The 14,956-nt window shown below is 37.8% G+C and overlaps 2 protein-coding genes and 1 non-coding gene across 5 annotated transcripts in view; 1 reads left to right on the top strand and 2 right to left on the bottom strand.

The window, feature by feature from the left end:
* Positions 1-14,956, bottom strand: part of LOC145503235 (TBC1 domain family member 22B-like) — a 279,621-nt gene that overhangs the window by 233,416 nt on the left and 31,249 nt on the right. The gene's annotated exons all lie outside the window — the stretch shown is intronic.
* Positions 4,617-14,956, bottom strand: part of LOC145503269 (uncharacterized) — a 66,217-nt gene continuing 55,877 nt past the window's right edge. For all 3 annotated transcript variants that reach the window (XM_081482761.1, XM_081482763.1, XM_081482762.1), the window contains one exon: positions 4,617-10,432. The gene's annotated coding sequence lies outside the window, so the exon portion shown is untranslated. The remainder of the gene's footprint in view (positions 10,433-14,956) is intronic.
* On the top strand, positions 12,516-12,588 carry Trnat-ggu (transfer RNA threonine (anticodon GGU)). Its single transcript has one exon. It is a non-coding gene; the product is annotated as a tRNA-Thr (tRNA).

Below are 14,956 nucleotides of genomic sequence, written 5' to 3'. Positions count from 1 at the left end.
CGAGTTTTACGTCATTTTCGTATCAGTATGCATAGAAATCAAAATCTCCAGAGTTTTTGGATGAGAAAGTGACCTACTTCTTTAGCCTTTTCGTTTTGCTTTTTAATTTTTTTTTTTCACCTTAACACTTTGTCTCCTTTTGTTATCTCTTTGCTGCAGTGATTGACTTTCTATTGGGCTTATTAAAGAGTAGTTTGAAATGGATTGCATTCCAGTATGCGTGAAGTATGTAAATGTACTACTCATCAGAGAATAACTTTGCCTGCATCGTATCAGGCTGCACATCAAGTGTTGGTTTTCGTGAAAAGCATTTCATAAAGGCGAATCTTTGCTTACACCATTGTTTTTGTTTCCTGGCAATGCATCATGGGAATTGTTTTGGCCGTGTGGCAAAAAGCATGAAGCACATGGTTATTCTGTTGTGAAAAGCACTTTACTCAGTTGTTATTTTCATTGAAAAATGGTTAAATCTTGCTGCGTTATTGGGTGTACCACACATTGGAATGTGGAAGATAAAGGTCTTTTTCAGATACCGTCATTGAGTGCTCCAGAGAGACGAAAGAAGTGGTTAAATGCAATACAAAGTCAGATTCCAGAAATCTGAAGAAACCAATTGGATGCAGAGCCCCTTAGATAAAGCTTGCAGTGCTCATTTCTTGACTGGTAGGTCACTGATCCATCTTGTGTAGCCTTTTCCCAGATAAAGTACGGAATATTAACCAGCGCCTTGCATTAAAGCATATTTCTCTCGAAGATTTCACTTTAGTTCTAATAGGTTCTTTAGGTAAACCAAAGTCAGATTGTCTTCACCCAGAGTATAATTATCCGTAACCCTAAGTCAGAAAATGTGGACATGAACAACAGGGCTTTGCAGTAATATGAGTGAGTTAGAAAATGCCAAAAGACTGAAACAACCACTTGTGATTCTTCGCGGTTAGACAGTAATCAGGGTGAAGGTCCAGTAGCCTACAACTTCAATGCTGCAACCAATCAGATAGAAGCTGAAACCACAATTCCTTTGGTTTTGGAAAGTAAAAAAGCTTCACCTTCTGATACTAATTGTGATGGCCTTCAGGCTACAATTCCTTTGGTTGGAGAAAACGAAAAAGCTATGGAAACAGACTTCTCCTGCTACAACTGGAAAGAACACAGGCATCTAAGCACAGCAATGCAGCAACTGCTCCTTGAAGTTCAGAAAAAAAGGGATGCTGCAATCTTCTACAATCAGGAATGTGCCAGATTAAAGAAAAAGACAATTCTAAACTGTTCCAGCTATTAACTAAATCATGTTTCCCAGTATATCTCATCTTAGTGTAAAGGTGAGTTAACTACTCATTGAATTGAAGCGTAGGTGTTGCAAGAAAGGACAGAAAATGTTTTTTAGAATTTTTTTGGTCTTGTTACAAATAAAATTATCCGTAATTTGGACCTAATATCAAAGTCTACATCTTTCAATGTTGGGATGCCCTGGAGAGATTCTTATCAGCTTCTCATGTTGAGGGGTTGGGAGAGGCGGTGGCAAGTCACTGTGTTTCCCAACAGTGCTTAAGGGGGGTAGTGATACCCACAGTTGGGCCTTCAAAGCCCACAAGATGAGAATCTGGTACCTTTAGGGATTTCTCTTCAAAATTTCTGACAAACACCCCTTTCATTTTTATATGGGGGTACCCAAGGGTATGCATGTGGCTGGAACCTACATGTAGGTTTACAGCAGGAGACATCCCATTTTTGAGCACACAAAAGGTTTGAAAGTGGAAAGTATTCAACTTGTCCTGGAAGTTATTTTTAATAACACCCTTTAATTGATTCAGACAATTGCTTCATATCTGATGATCCGCTACTTTGATTGTCATATTGCAGGTGTTCGCAGTTGCAAAATATTTCATTGGATAGTGAGGGTGGTAACTCGTCAACATCTTCCAACATTATGTGCAAAGCTGAGTCCTGGAGATAAGATTTTGCTCATTTTGATGAGGCTGTGATAAGGGTTACAAAACAAGGATTTAGCGTACAAATGAGATGTTACCCGGAAAAAATATTTGATTTACACCATTTCAAATGGAGACGATTGTGGCTACATTATTGTTAAACACTATTGAAGTAATAATAGTCGTACATATTTTTTCAGAATTGACATCAGTGAAGATCAAACTTCAACAATTATTAAGCTTGGTGTAGCAGCAATGGCAAATGCTCTGAGGTTCCTCATTGCGTGGCCTCAAAAGGGTGCAATCATGAGGAATGCACTAAAGACAATGAAGAGGACAAGGAGTTACAAGAACACACATCCAATTATTGACTGTTCAGAGATTTTTATCTCATGCCCTACCAATTTACTGTTACGTAACGTAACTTATTCAAATTATAAGCACCACAATACAATAAAGGCGTTGATTGGTACATGTATCACTCCCATCAACTGCAATTTCTTTTCTCTCAAAATGTTGGGGTGGGAGGGTTTCAGATAAGGAACTTACCATTCACAGTGGTTTCTAGACCAACTGGAACATGGTGGTTAGATAAAATGTTCTTTTCAGAACAGAGTAGTTTACTTATCAAATATGCTGTCCTGAAGTGCTCATTTTATTGATTTGGTTAATTTGCTTTGTTTTAAACTGTAAATTGCACATCAGTCTGTTATGAAGCATGTATGAGTGGTGTCAGAGCATAAGGAAATTTTAAGGGCCCATTAACCAATTCATACCCCCGCTCTTGCAGGTTGAAAACGAGGTGAAATTTCGCTCTCATCAGCCTGAGCACGCAAAATTTAAACAATTCAAAAACTTTCAAATTTGATTACATTTTAGACGTTTTTTCTTTGGGTGTCACAAAATTCAAAGTAACAAAGTACAAGCAAAAACAACCTAAAAGAAAAACAGAAAAACAAACGCAAAAAAAAAAAGAGAAAAATCATCTTTATGTGGCTTTTGTGTGCTTCGTTTGATCCCATTGAGCTGCTGGTAGTGTAAACTGCATATGCACTGATAGGGTAACTTCCAATAGATATCGCAGGCACTTCCAGTTTCTTTAAATTCTAAAGGAAATATGGTTTCCATTAAATCCAGCCTTTTTTGATGAGTTCCGATTGAAGTCAATCTTGGAAACATAGCTATGCATTCTTTTTGTAAAATCATACTTTTCCCCAAAAATCATGTATTTTTAATGTTTTAAAATTCTGACTTTTTAGAAATGAAACAAAATAGCATAGCATAATAGAGATTAAAGTTAAAATAATAAATCAAGGGGAAAAATCCCAATAAAGTAATATGCTTGGGAACCTGAACAATTTTTCAGATTGAGTCACATGACCATAGGCATGGCCTGATGATGTCATCACTGGTGTTACTGATGATGGAAAAGTTTAAACACAAAAGTTTAAAATGACAGGGTTATGAGAGAATACATTTTCTTAGCAATGGCTTAAAAAGATCAGTTAACGAACCCTTAAGAGGTGCCCTCTGTAATTTTCAACTATGGCCATTTGGACCAGAAAAAATCAAATTCCTCAAACTTGCTCAGATGAATGGTCTAGATAAGTGATTCACAAAAATATAACTTTCAGTTCAATCCGATTCGTATTTTAGCGCTGGGGCCACCATCTTGGTTTTGCCCCTCTGAGAGGGCTTTCAGCGGCCATTTTAGGGCACATTTTTAACAATTTGCCATACAAAGAAAACGATCTAAATCCGGGTAAAAACCCTTTATTCGAGACAAGCAAATGTTTCTTGTTACATTGAGAGGCTGTTTTGGCAATTTGATCATCACCTGATTTTTCTACCGAATTTTAAATTTCTTCCCTTTCGGACTACTGATGAAGCGCCACAAAAAAGGCGAAGTTTAAAGGAAAATATCGCCAAAAGTACATCACTTGAGATCCCAAAACTACCCTCCACTTAAAGAGCAATGTCTCACCTGTAGAAACATGCAATAAAATTTTGGGGCAGTTAAAACTGTAAAGTGTTAGAAGAAGAAGTTTAAGCTGTACTTTTGTCAACAAAGACCGCCGTCCTAATTAGCATAATAACGTAAAAATAACGATGCACAAAGAAAATAATGACATATTCCACTTACCTCGTGACATGTCGACAACTGGATGTTCCACGATGCCTCATGTTATATTTCCAGTCTGTTTCAGCCACATTTTCCGTGATTAGTGTACGAAATCACTCTCAGACATCGCCACGGTTAAGCAGATTTCAACTCTCCGAAGCCCGCTTCATAACATCTATCAATATTATTTGTCTTTCGCCTCATAAGCCGCCGTTTACAAGAAGTTTAACAATTTTCTGAGATCCTAACTGACCCAGAAGTCTGTTAGCAGCCTTTAAAATCCTCCTCTTAATCGAGGATTCTCATCAAGAACTTGTTTAAGCTCAGTTCTGTTTTGATCTGTTATGCATCCGCCATTATTCCACAGATTGCGTTACATTTGACAAATGCGCATTCCAACGGGTCGGGGTAGGGTGGTTAGGAAGTGAAAATGTAACCGACATTAAAAGCCATTTTGCGCATTTCTGTGGCTAAACTAGTTACTGGCTTTCCCAGAATGATTTGAACATGAGCTTCTGCTTGCAGGTATTTTCTAGGTTATTTTTGCAGGGTAGGTGAGGGGGGGGGGGGGGGTCGATAGACAGTACCAAGTCAAAAGATTATGATCTGTGTATCTTGATCAGCTTTATCAGTTCATCAGTGAGGCCCTATTAGGGGTTTTCAGGATACTGGATATTTGGGTAAAAAATTAACAGGATGTGAGAAATTTAGGGGAAACATTAATGCGGTAGAGCATCTTTAGATCAGATAAAGCGGGACAGTTGTGTCTTTCACTGCCGGAAGTGCCATCAAATTTTGCAAAAGACAACAGACTGACGAATAGTGCGCAGGAAGTAATGATAAGCGACGTTTTATTGAAACTTCTTACATTTTCTTAGCCGTGTCACTTTTCCATCAGAAAAAAGAAAAAAAACTCAGAAAATTACTGAAGGGCAGTTAAGGACGGTACCTTCTTTTTTAGGCATGGTTTAAACGCCAGGCGCGCGCTTGGGTTGAACTAGTGACGTAATTAACTACCCTAGTAAGTGTGCGACTTAAAAAAATTCTATTGTGGCCGAAACAAATTTCGCACTAAAAAAACGAGCCTGTACTAAAACCGGGATTACCAGAAAAGCAGGATATCGCTAAGCACTAACTGTGAACGGCTTCCAGCTGAAAAACTATCTTTTATCATATCCGTAGTAAAAATCATACTGAAATTCAACTGTAGATGGCATAATGCGCGCGCAAAACAACTGCGAGAGACGTCAATGTTTAACTTACTTGGAAAGTAACAGGAAAAAAAGTAACGGACACCGACAAAGTTTTCGAAAGGATGAAACAACTCATTTAACTTTTAACAAAGGGGTGATTACAGCTACATTTTATGGTATGAATTGGAAGTGGCAAGCCTATTCGACAATGCATTAGTTTTTGGCTGTGAGGAAAAATTATGTAGACTGTATTCTAGCTAAGCCAGAGGAGTGCTGTTGCGACGATTCTGTTATTAAATACATATCAAAAGTGGTTTTTATGTTACTACTTTCCACGTAGTTTAAAGATGTTTTTTAACATGTTTAGTTTTCTGCATGTAAAGGCGAACCTTAGGAGAATCTGTGAAGAAATATCTTTACCTTTTTTTCAGAAAAATGCTACCGTCAGCAGTAGCTAATTATCTCGGAAAAATTAATGACTACCCACAGTTTTCTTTGTGAATTCTAATAACCCTGGCTAAGATCTACTTTCTCCACGTTTTCTTAATCTGGCGGAAACACGTTTGTATTTTGTAGGCACCATTCGTTATGAGCCTGAGGCACCCCACAGCCGCTAATGTCGTTCAGTTCTGTGATGGAGCACAGCTGCATGTCTGCACAAGACTTGTTTTCAACCCTATGCAGGGCGCTTTAAAATACCCGCATCTATCAAGCGAAGCACTAATGGTGACGCTTAGCTTTTTAAATACATTATAGATGCGTTTAAGGCACACAAGTTGAATGAGTCATAAGCAATTGGATGAATTAACTGACACTTGTCAAAAAAATCTGCAGCTTGATTCTCAGCGGTTGTTGTGTCTTCTTGGAGGACCTTCTCCTGTCTGTTTCTAAGCTTTGAAGCCATCCTCGAGAGGAAGGATTAAATGTGGCAAGGAGTCAGGAACTCATCACAGGTGAACCGCCTAATTCCTGGCCTCACCTTCTGAGCGCCTCATCTTTTGTGCTACAGTAATTGCTTCGACTTTTATGGCCGTTTCCTGACCCGAGAAAAACTTTTCTTGCGCACTGCTTCGCAGTCTGTTGCCTTTCGCAGCATTTGATGGCATTTCGGGCAGCGAAAGACACAAGTATAATGCTGAACAAAAAAAACACGAGGAAGAGGCTTTTTATTGGAGTTCTATCCGTATTCTATTTGTAATAAATGAAATTTCTCGTCAAAAACTAATGGCTGTAAATGAGATTAGGATAGTTGTTTACAAATATAGTGTGGAATGTTGTGCCTCATCTCTTTGCAGACACAAAGGTTGCCATGTAAGAAATTCGTGTTAAACGGTGCAGAATTTGGGACACATTTCATTCTCTGTTTATTTCTCCAGCCCCGTCTTTATCTATCTATTCAGTGTAACAAGTGTGGGCTTCGAAATTACTAACAAGGAGCTACGTTACCTAACCTTAAAACCCCTAAAATCTGATACAAAACTTTCATATTCCACCGTGATATAAGTACTAAGAGTCCAGAATAAATGCTTATAGCAGTTGACATACATTTATTTTATCCTAAATAGCTGACCATTGTTGAGGCCCCATAGTGCGAGAGGGGAGGAGGGGGGGGGGGGGGGTGTCGGTGTATCCCTTATCCTGTTAATTTTTGTCCTAAATATTTTGTAACCTGTTAAATCCAACTCAACGATTTCCTACTCAATTAATGTCCTGTTTTATCTGATCTAAAGATGCTCTACCCCATTAATATTTCTCCTAAATTTCTTGCATCCTATTAACTTTTTACCCAAATATCCAGTATCCTGAAAACCCCTAATAGGGCCTCACTGATGAACTGATAAAGCTGATCAAGATACACAGATCATAATCTTTGGACCTGATACTGTCTATCGTTTCCTTTTTTCTTTTTTTTCTTTTTTTTTTTTAAATACATGACCCCCCTCACCTACCCTGCAAAAATAACCTAGAAAATACCTGCAAGCAGAAGCTCATGTTCAAATCATTCTGGGAAAGCCAGTAACTAGTTTAGCCACAGAAATGCGCAAAATGGCTTTTAATGTCGGTTACATTTTCACTTCCTAACCACCCTACCCCGACCCGTTGGAATGCGCATTTGTCAAATGTAACGCAATCTGTGGAATAATGGCGGATGCATAACAGATCAAAACAGAACTGAGCTTAAACAAGTTCTTGATGAGAATCCTCGATTAAGAGGAGGATTTTAAAGGCTGCTAACAGACTTCTGGGTCAGTTAGGATCTCAGAAAATTGTTAAACTTCTTGTAAACGGCGGCTTATGAGGCGAAAGACAAATAATATTGATAGATGTTATGAAGCGGGCTTCGGAGAGTTGAAATCTGCTTAACCGTGGCGATGTCTGAGAGTGATTTCGTACACTAATCACGGAAAATGTGGCTGAAACAGACTGGAAATATAACATGAGGCATCGTGGAACATCCAGTTGTCGACATGTCACGAGGTAAGTGGAATATGTCATTATTTTCTTTGTGCATCGTTATTTTTACGTTATTATGCTAATTAGGACGGCGGTCTTTGTTGACAAAAGTACAGCTTAAACTTCTTCTTCTAACACTTTACAGTTTTAACTGCCCCAAAATTTTATTGCATGTTTCTACAGGTGAGACATTGCTCTTTAAGTGGAGGGTAGTTTTGGGATCTCAAGTGATGTACTTTTGGCGATATTTTCCTTTAAACTTCGCCTTTTTTGTGGCGCTTCATCAGTAGTCCGAAAGGGAAGAAATTTAAAATTCGGTAGAAAAATCAGGTGATGATCAAATTGCCAAAACAGCCTCTCAATGTAACAAGAAACATTTGCTTGTCTCGAATAAAGGGTTTTTACCCGGATTTAGATCGTTTTCTTTGTATGGCAAATTGTTAAAAATGTGCCCTAAAATGGCCGCTGAAAGCCCTCTCAGAGGGGCAAAACCAAGATGGTGGCCCCAGCGCTAAAATACGAATCGGATTGAACTGAAAGTTATATTTTTGTGAATCACTTATCTAGACCATTCATCTGAGCAAGTTTGAGGAATTTGATTTTTTCTGGTCCAAATGGCCATAGTTGAAAATTACAGAGGGCACCTCTTAAGGACGTTCACGCTAATTGTTTCTACGCATCCTTACTGGGCACGTAAATTCAAACACTGTGTCATGCATCAAAGTGCACGCTAAGTAATAAAATGAACAATGATAGGGCCGATGACCATTGCTATAACATTGCCTGGATTTAACGATCTTGGAAGTTCGGTCACCCCTCTTTGCCTTTTGATGGATCATTTTCTCTACCAATTTTCTACGTTTAACGAAAAATTGAAGAAAATTTATAAATTAGAAGTTTGAATTTTTTGAAAAATGCACAATCGAATTCCGTTATTTTTAGCTCTGCGTTTATCTCTGCGGTGGTTTCAAATGCCTCTTGTAGAGTTAAGTTTTGTGAAAACGTTAGCAACATTTGGAATTATTTATGCAGAAGACCCACTTCCACAAAATATGACTAAGATCGTTTGCCACCGTTGACTCACCGTCGATATCTTTAACTATAAACCCCCGAGGACCATGCTGAATTACGTGTGCCAGTTTTTCAAAATCAGGGTGGTTTTCCACACGCATTAACTCTGAAACGAAGTCGGTGACTCCCAATTTTTTTTTTTTTTTGCATTTCTGACACAAGTAACTCATTATCTGACTGCAGTAAAAATTTTAAAAAACTCTATTGACTGGAAGATTTTAGCAGGAATGGCCTTAAGGAAAACATCTCTTGGAGATTAGGGTTTTCCAATTTTTATCATTTTCATATCACTTTCAAGTTAATTAATCGTCTGTCAGTTTTTAGGGTACTCCAAAAAGAGTTTTAAAATCAGTACTTATTTGCCCACGATTTTGTTCAAAACAAGGAAGTTAATTTTATACATCATTTTCATTTTCACAAGGTCATGGCTGACAGGAGATTCCTGATCAAGGATAAACTTTGATGTAAACGTGCTAACCTTGTCATTTCAGCTTTTACTAAAGGAAAAAACAAGCTGAAGAGAACAAAAGTACTAACATCAAGGCAAATAGCCAATGTCAGAATCCATGTAAGAAATACCAGCTTCTCTTTAGTTTACATAGTTTAACTGTGTGCCATTTTGGAGTTAAGATCAGTAATTTCATGCATGGGAGGTTCAGTAGTGGGTCTTCAGTACTTGCTCCCAGTAGTAGAAAATTGAAAGATCTGCTAAAAACAAACACTTATAGTCTGTCTACTGCCTCATATGTCTGGATGCAGAATCATGAACGGCAACATATTTGGGCAAAAAAAAAATTGTATTAGAACTGATTCAAATAACATACAGCAGTTTTCCAGAAGTTGGGATCGAAACAAATTCGCTCAACAGGCACACCAGCTATTGCGTAGATGACAAAGTCACACCATTTGGCTTCACTTACTGCCATCTGACCCTGGACTTGAAAATAGTGCTTGTGTGTGTGTTTGAGTGTCAAAGTTCCTGTTCTTCACCTACTTTGCTCATAAAATTGTTCGCTGATGCTGCTGCTTCACTGGGTTTTTGTTCCTTGTTGTGTATGGACATTTTACTTCCACAATACCCCATGGGTCTTTTTCCTTGCTAACATAACACACCCTGTCCGGAGTTACAGCTAAAAAGAATCTTCTGGACTAATAAACAGTCCACATTCGTATGTAAAAACATGCTTCCTTTGAGGCAGCCCTTCACAAACTTGCACAGCTGTGCTTTCATTTTTCCTGCCCCATTTCAATATGTGATCTACAAAGGCACTGAGGGCTTTGGTTGAGGGAGATCTTGAGCAACCACCTCAGGTTTAGCTCTTTTGTTCTGCATCTTCAAACAAATTTTCCCAAAGTTAGAAGTAGTCAGTCGAGGGTATTTCAATTCAAATCACTCTGGACATTTGGCTTGTTTTTGTGTTTCACACTAAACTTTGTGACATTGATCATACATGTAGGTCACATTGAGTAATTTACCATAATCTAGTAGTTTGGCTGTTGTGTCAGATGATAAAATTTCTACCCATTTTTGTAATTTATCTCCTGTTAGTGTACTGAAGGTACATTTGGATGTCCAAGATGAGGGCCAGTGGAAGCTCTTGATGCACTAGCCAGTATCCCAAATCTGCTGCTGGAACTGTCTTCTGGTTGTGAATGTTCCTCATCTAAAAGAATGGACAATAATAAATATTTATCATTATTATTATTATTATTATTATTATTATAATTGTTATTATAGCAGTTACAGTTGTAATTTTTTATAAGCCACTAATAAACATTATACATAATTGTTATTATTATTATTATTATTATTATTATTACTACTACTATTATTATTACCTGGATTAACAATGTAACTTGTGAAATTAATTTTTTGAAATGCAGAATAAAGGATTAGTTTCTCAACTACATACATTGGTAAGTTGAGTAACCACTACAAGTTGACCAGATTAATTGACCACCATGGTGAAATGAGACATTTTTATATGGAATTTCCAATAGAAAGCTTGGTCAGTGGGCATGAAGAACTCTTGAAATTTCAACTTTCGAGATTTGCTATAAGATCAATTTATTTCGCTAATTCCTAGTCGATTCCCATTTTATAAAGCTAGTTTTGATTTTCTGTGCAACCATCTCCTTGGATTTAAAGCATGCCAGTAAAGCACAGGTTAAAGCTTAATATTAAAACAAAATTATCACGACCAAAAAATGCAAAATATTAAAAATAGGTATTTACCTTCAATTTCGTTGTAGTCTGTCTGGCTGTTTGCTGTACATTTTGCACTCGTCAGCCTGAGCTGACGAGCTGAGCTGTATCAGTTTCTTCGGGATCAAGTCTTGGCAAGGACTCGAAAACACAAGCATTTGAGCAGATTTTTGCAAGGTCTAGTTTACTCTGGCTGCACATTTTCGGGATGGAAAAATTATTTGTAATAGATGGTTTTTTGACTGCGTGTTGTCCTTTCATGTGCTTTCCAATCAAAAATCTTGAGCTGGCGAGTTTGTTAACAAGTTGGTAAAGGTGTTGATTGTAAAATCAATATTAGATAATCCATTTCACAAAGACCACATTTAACATCATAAACGACGCACTGTTTGTTAATGACCTTCGATTTTGGTTCACTGGTTTTGGTGATGTTGCCGACTTTCTTGCTCGTGAAAACAGGTTGCAAAGAAACGCAAAAGAATATAACACAGGGGCTGCCATCTTGAATTTGAACACTTTAATACCCTGGAAATGAGTTGAAATTACCCATGATGCAATGCTCTGAGAAACATGCAGTTGATTTCAACGGTCAATCAATTACAAGTGTGAAGATATTCTGACTGTTTAAAGGCAACTAAATCTGGATCTTTTGGCTCTAGGAACAATTCTATGTATCAAGAATCACAAGCCTTCCGGATTAAGACTATATAGTTTTTTGATCATCACTATTGTAATGATATATACTAGAACTTGGGAAATACAGTGAAATGTACTAGTATGCTGCAACCAATTTTCAATCTTTGTCTTTCTTCTAGTCCATTTCAGTTCTTATAGCAAGCCTTATTACAATCATAACTTAAACCAAAAAGAATTTCAAACTTGTCATAGAACTTAATCTGAAATCATGTTTCTGTTGTGAGCAGTTGCTTTTAATTTACAAGTGACCTTCAGTGGTAAAACTGAACAAAACGTAAACTTATCTGCTAATTTTAGTCACATGTTGCTGTGTATTTTCGTTCTAGTTATTGAAGCAGAAAAGCTTAAAGTATCCATTCACAAACCGAACTACATCATGTACCTGGTTGAAAAACAAAGTGAAAATCATATGAAGACATGATTGACCATCGCAGTTATAAACACAACTTAAGCAGTTGTGAAATTAAAGCCTGAGAAAAATTCAGGCCTGAACAGGATTCGAACCCATGACCTCAGCGATACCGGTGCAGTGCTCTACCAGCTGAGCTATCAAGCCACTGGGAGCTGGTCATGTTGTGAGTTCGTAATATACCCGTAGATGATGACGAATGCAAGTGACTATATGAAAGAACATATATTTGAACTGCGGAGAAAGATTCAGGCCTGAATTTTTTTCAGGCTTTAATTTTACAACTGCTTATTGTAAGTTGTGTTTATTACTGCGATGATCAATCATGTCTTCATATCTTTCTCCGCAGTTCAAATATATGATCTTTCATATATTCACTTGCATTCGTCATCATCTATGGGTATATTACAAACTCACCACGTGACCAGCTCCCAGTGGCTTGATAGCTCAGTTGGTAGAGCACTGCACTGGTATCGCAGAGGTCATGGGTTCAAATCCCGTTCAGGCCTGAATTTCTTTCAGGCTTTAATTTCACAACTGCTTAAATTGTGTTTACAACTGCGATGATTAATCATGTCTTCACATCTTTCTCCGCAGTTCAAATATATGATCTTTCGTATATTCACTTCCAAAGTGAAAATCAACTCACAAACATGAGTGATGATACTGTCAGCATTTCCATCATAATCTGAAAATACACAGTTTGTCTTCAAGGCAAAAATTTGAATTTGAATTTGAAGCTTAATCTTTGAAAAATCTCAGTAAGCTTTATACATATGCATGCCATATTAGAAACACCTTCAAATCTACCAAATAAAATAAATTTGTACAGAAATAAGATGTTTCAACTGGTCTTTAATCTGGTGTGGGCTCCTCCTTTGGACACTGGACAAAAATGATATTGGCAAGTTGTTGTAATTCAATGCAATCTCTTTATTTCAATTTCAGTCTCATTAATTATGGACTTTTGACAGGGGCTTTTATGTATTACAGATTAAATATTGGTACTTGATTGTACATGCCACATTTGCAATTTTGTAAAACTCACTGTTAAGTGGCTAATTATATATATATATATATATATAACCATATGAGGAAGTAGCAGATCCCATTAAAATAGTGCTCAATACACATATAGTGTAGAGCTGAGTATATGAGTAATAACGAAGAGGCAAGATTTGCTGTTACTCCGAGTTTCGTGCTTACGCACTCATCAGACAGTATTTAATGATAAGCATTCCTATCAACTAGATATATATACACGGTATTAAACAATAGGCTAATTGCTGGACTAGTTGCATTACAATAAGTGACAGTTATACTGGAAAACAATAGGTGTGAAGACAGAAATTACGGGGACGAGTATAAACTGCGTGGGTGCAGTACAATATAAAGAAAGTGTCAAGCGTTCTTCAAGTAGAATTTGTTCTCGTGCCGGCATTTAGAAATAAGTTCTGATCTTTTGTTTAGTAGATTGTCGTTGCTATGTTTGATAATCATTAGTTTTTCTGTGAGGCAGAGGTCGCATCGTTTGGAAATGTTGTTGTAGGGTCTTGCACGGCTAATAATTGACCATTTGATGTTGAAGTCTTGTTTTTTGTCGTGTAGTTGCCAGATGTATTTAGAAAGCTCGGTGCTGTTGATGTGTTTTCTGTGCTTAAATGTGGATTTGTGCTGCGAGAATCTCTGTTTGAATGTTCCTTCTGTCAGTCCAATGTAGTTCTTGGTTGTGTTGTTAGTTGTAACTTGTGCGTTGTAGATTACACTGGAAGTCAGGCATTTGTTGTCTAGCGGGCATTGGTCTTTTTTGCGGCAGTTGCATTGCTCTCCGGTGATTGCGTTGGCGTTGTTGTCGGCGTTTGTTATTTTCATGTTGTGTTTGTTGATTACTGTTTTCATGTTGTCCATGCAACTGTAGCTGACTTTGACGTTGTTTTTGTTGAAGAGGCTGTGGTATTTATGTTGGTTCGGAAAGTGCTTAGATATGAGCTTCAGGAATGTTCTACCGATGTTTGTCTTTACGTTTTTACTAAATGGAGGGTTGTACCATATAATGTTTCTTTGTCTGTTGCGTCGGGGGCGTGTTGGTTGATTGTCTTCGTTGTAAATTAGTGTTTCAGAGTATCCGCTGGCTTTCAAAGCAGTTTCGTAGATTGGTTTGGCCTTGTTGAATTCGTGTTCGTTGCATGAGTTGGCGGAAATACGGCGATTGATGGATGCTGGAAGTTGCTTTATTATGTTAGGTGGTCTAACCACCCACCTAACATAATAAAGCAACTTCCAGCATCCATCAATCGCCGTATTTCCGCCAACTCATGCAACGAACACGAATTCAACAAGGCCAAACCAATCTACGAAACTGCTTTGAAAGCCAGCGGATACTCTGAAACACTAATTTACAACGAAGACAATCAACCAACACGCCCCCGACGCAACAGACAAAGAAACATTATATGGTACAACCCTCCATTTAGTAAAAACGTAAAGACAAACATCGGTAGAACATTCCTGAAGCTCATATCTAAGCACTTTCCGAACCAACATAAATACCACAGCCTCTTCAACAAAAACAACGTCAAAGTCAGCTACAGTTGCATGGACAACATGAAAACAGTAATCAACAAACACAACATGAAAATAACAAACGCCGACAACAACGCCAACGCAATCACCGGAGAGCAATGCAACTGCCGCAAAAAAGACCAATGCCCGCTAGACAACAAATGCCTGACTTCCAGTGTAATCTACAACGCACAAGTTACAACTAACAACACAACCAAGAACTACATTGGACTGACAGAAGGAACATTCAAACAGAGATTCTCGCAGCACAAATCCACATTTAAGCACAGAAAACACATCAACAGCACCGAGCTT

The sequence above is a fragment of the Orbicella franksi genome, chromosome 11, assembly GCF_964199315.1.
Source record: "Orbicella franksi chromosome 11, jaOrbFran1.1, whole genome shotgun sequence".
NCBI lineage: Eukaryota > Metazoa > Cnidaria > Anthozoa > Scleractinia > Merulinidae > Orbicella > Orbicella franksi.
The sequence above is the reverse complement of the archived record's forward strand: the minus strand, read 5'-3'. Positions and strand labels throughout refer to the sequence as shown.